The 4,227-nt window shown below is 45.5% G+C and overlaps 1 long non-coding RNA gene across 1 annotated transcript in view; it reads right to left on the reverse strand.

Moving 5' to 3' along the window:
• Positions 1 to 1,741: 1,741 nt before the first annotated feature.
• The window catches only part of LOC112549732, a 7,066-nt gene continuing 4,580 nt past the window's right edge, over positions 1,742 to 4,227 (reverse strand). The window contains exon 3 of the long non-coding RNA XR_003093233.1: positions 1,742 to 3,368. This is a non-coding gene — a long non-coding RNA (uncharacterized LOC112549732). The remainder of the gene's footprint in view (positions 3,369 to 4,227) is intronic.

Raw genomic sequence — 4,227 nt, forward strand, 5'->3', positions numbered from 1 at the left:
GTTAGCTTACTGGGTGGTTTTTTTTTTTTTTTAAGTTACAATAACCTTTTAATAATGTGAGAGGGTGAAACCTTCCTTGTGTATCCATATTCTCCTCTTAGCCAAGTATGGATGGGCTGTTTGCTCAAACTTCTGGCAGAGACCAAGTATGGAGAACATAGCCCCAAAAGATAGACATTTTATTCAGTTTTAAAAGTAGCTGCAAAACATCATGGTCTATAAATTGTCATCTGTTGATTAGCATGAACTGTAGTGGTTAAACATTGGGGCAGTGCAGTTTTTACACAGATCAAAATCAGTTTTTCAAAACTGAACTTTAAATTATTAGCTCTCGATATTTAATATTTAGAAAAATGGCAGTTTGCCTTAGGAGGCATTGATCGATTTACAGATGTATATTTGGTTTTGGAATACAGGATTAGATTTTGGCAAGTGGCATCTTGGTGAATTGTCCATTGCTTAGGACAAATAGAGGAAGAAAAGGGAAAGTTGTTAAGACTTGCTTCTGTTTTTTGTGGGGTTAGATCAGGGGTGTGCAAAATGGTGGATTGGCCATTTCCCAGTCCCTGCCAGCGCTGCTTGGACTGGTCTGCATGGAAACCCTAACCCCACACAGTCATGGCCCCATCGTTCCTGGGGTCTCCATGGAAACCTGCTAGAGTGATGCAGGCAGAGGCTGCTGGTAAATGGAGTCGGTTGTGGGCCTAATGTGGCCCATGGGCTGGACTTTGCCCACCCCTGGGTTAGAAGAACAGAAATAGCTTTGTATTTGTGAATATTTTAATGTTGGTTGTAAAACAGTAGAAGATTATGCCAAAGGTAATTTGGCTGCCCTGGCCTGGTTATGAGATGAGTGTGTCTAATTCTCACATTACTTCACACTTCATCTAATCCCAGATGTAGTAGTAGTACACTTGAGAAATTATGACAACAGGTAAACTGTGGGTGCATGTGGCTTGCTGGCCTGTGTCAGCCCAGGAAGGACTAACCTCAGGTTACGACCCAAATCAGGGTTGTGGGGCTCTCCTGGCACATGGTCCACGTGGCTGTCCCCATCACTGCCCCCTGCAATCCCAGCTCGGCCCGGGCTCTGCTGGTGCCACCAGGCACGAGTGAGTCGGGGGCAGGGGTCGCGACCCAGATTTAGGATCGCAGCAAAAAAAAGGTTGGGAGCCACTGGACTGATGCTATGTCAGAAGTCTGCTCGGGCCCTTGCTTCAGGTTCTAATTCTATTTGTCAATCAAGACTTTCAAAGTAACACCAAAAACTAAGCTATTCCTTTAACTCAAGGGTGTCAGACAGAGTTTGTGGGATGTATCCAGTTTACAGACCCATTCTGTCTGGCCTGCTGGTAGTCTGGTGGGCTACTGGAAGTTGGGTGATGTGGCCAGTGGGACATGCTGCACTGCAGAATTTTGGGGTTCTTGGATTCCGATAGGCATGGCCACTGTTGGCATGGGGCGAGCAAGGGCCTTGAAGATAAAGCATTCACTTGCTCTGCTGTCATCTGATCCCCAATCCACAGTAGTCCTTGCTTCCAGACCTGTGCTGTCACCTGAATGTCCTGTGCTGTCAGCTGAATATGAACTTCTGACCCTCTGCAGCTTCTGCTGTCTCTGTGCATCTGGCCTGGGAAGAGCCCCCAAAGTCTAGATCTGGTTTTGGGCCTGAGGTGAATTTGACATCTCTGCTCTAACTAAAGCAGGTTGTAGGGTCTCAGAAGCCTTTTCCCGTTGTGTCTCTCCCTCTGCTCCAGTGATACTCACAGGAGCCAACTTCTTTCACCTGAGCTCTCCTAAGCTTTCTAGGAACCACTTGAATCCTTTTTAGCTAATCCAGTAATCAAACAGAGCTGGTTGGCCCTAGGATCCTTGGGCCCTGAAAGGGTTAGATCTCCCTGTTATGGAGTTATAGATTGAGATATTATTAGGTTCTTGACCATCTGTTTAAGAAGCTAAACGGTGGTAAGAAGTATGACGCTATTGAGGGTAAAAAAGTTGTAAAATCAACTTCACATGGAAAGAAGATTTGGTATTAGGTGTGACACTGGAACAGCATCTGACGTTATTTCACCCATATGCCACTTACACAAGTAAGAAAATTACATTTTCAGTGTGCATTTACAGAATGCTGTATGGAGTTTGATTTAGTGGCCTCCTGATAAGAGATTTGTTTATGAAACTGTCATGTGGATCTTCAGTTTATGGCAGTCAAATGTGGGCTGGGAAGTTATCCAGGAATCCAAGAATAGTTAGACCTTTCAGAAAGTGTCAGAATTCACAAGTCCCGGGCTGGGTTTTGAAATCTGCCTTCTGATTTTGGGTTGGCTGTTCTTGTGATTTGTCTCTTCTGAATTTGTGCGGGTTTAGTTGTTTTTTTTCCCCCATGCATATAAAGTAAGTTTACATGGGTGTAAATGGCCGTGCCTTGTTCAGGTTCGCCACTGAGGTCTAGGGCTCCAATCTGTCAAGTGCCAGTTCTTGGGGCCTGACAGCTTAACCTTGCTGGCTCATATTAACAGAGCACGCCCTCCATCTTGCCCACCACGTCTTGATTTTTTAGATGAGTAGGGAGGATCCTTGATGTTTTACATTTGCCCTCATGAGTGCCTCACTGTCTCTCGGGGCTCTGCCTCCCCTACAACCTGTCCTTGCACCAACTTGGTCTTATGGTCTGGTCAGGCCAAGTACCATCGGATGGTAAAGTGGCATCATCCTCACAGTTGGTCTAATCTTTCTCTCAATATTTAGTTGACCACTTGTCTCACAGTTCTATGGGCTTTGATGGGTATGCCCGTCAGGGTTAGTCCATCATATATCCTTAATTTTCCTTGTCTGACATTGCTGCCCTCTCAATCTGACCACAGGAGACCTCGCGTCTCCAGAACAAACTCACAGTTTGTCCCTCCTGTCAGTCCTGCCAAACAGCTGATGTTTGCCGTCACCTCCATTCTGAGCTGGCAACTCCTCCGCAGTGTGAAGTTGGTCCGACTGTGCTGAGGCCCCTCCAAGCCTCCAATCAGAAGAGCTACCCCTGCCCTTCTCTTTGTTCTGCTTGTGCTGGAGCACACTCAGGTTTGGGTCGGCTCTCCAACAGCCATGCTCCCAGGTCTGTGTTCTTCCCTCAGCCATTGCGGGGTGCGACTTTATGATGTCCTTTGTAGTGCACCGGCTAACCTGGATCCAGCATGAGCTTCTAAAGCAGGGTGGATGTGGCACTGGGAACTCCCCAGACCACACCGCCAGCATCTTCTCAAGTAAGTTTCTGCTCCTGGCAGGAGTGTCTGCCTCCGTTTCCCGCCCTTGGGCCAGTGGGGGTGTTCCTTGGGGTTCCATCACCCCAATAGGAGTCAGCAAGGTACTCCCCACTATAACAATGGGTATTAAAAGACATGATCAATATAGTTTCTTTTGCTTACCTTCAAAAATAATTTTTGCCGTGATTACTGCAATAATCTTTATAAAAGGGGCAGACTGAATACAAACATATTTATTAGGGGGGTGCAAAATGGGCCATATTTGATTTGGACTCAGCCCGAATCGGGGACAGTGATTCAATTTGTTGATTTGGATCACTGTCGCCGATTCGATTCGGCTGAATCCGAATCTGAAGATTCGATGTGATTCGGAGAGTCAGCTATTTGGACATAGACATAGCTTTAAATGTTTTTTCTACATACCTCGAGGTACCAGGCGCGGATTGTGAATGCTGCAATGCTGGGGCGGATGAAGTGTTCCACAGGACATTTAATGATGTGTCTATATCCAAATTGCTAAATCTCTCTGAATCAGTTCGGAGAGATTAAAGCGTCTCTTGATTTGATTCGGATTTGGAGATTTGGCCTCTCAGTCGGGCCAGATCTCTGCCGAATCGAACCAGGGAGCGAAGTTTCACACAGCCCTAAGATTTGTGCTCTTTCTGTGGAGATTTTGGACTTAAGATGTAGGACTCTCCAGCAAAGTGGAGAAAAATGAAAAGCATGGGAAGATATTCGTTGAGAGGTACATTAAAAGACAGTCACAATTCCACCTCTCAACCTAGTAGATCTTTCTTCCCTTGCCCATTGGTGACTCTTACCTACTGGAGTATGTTAGTTTTTAGTCTGTCCTTTATAATTTGAATTGCTGTTGTAAACTAAAAACTAATTGTTTTTGTTGTTTAGACCTGATACGTAACTCAAAGATATGCTTAAACCTGTAACTGCTTGGAGATTTTAATCTCTTTCC

The sequence above is a fragment of the Alligator sinensis genome, unplaced genomic scaffold (assembly GCF_000455745.1).
Source record: "Alligator sinensis unplaced genomic scaffold, ASM45574v1 scaffold389_1, whole genome shotgun sequence".
In the NCBI taxonomy this organism is placed as follows: Eukaryota; Metazoa; Chordata; order Crocodylia; family Alligatoridae; genus Alligator; species Alligator sinensis.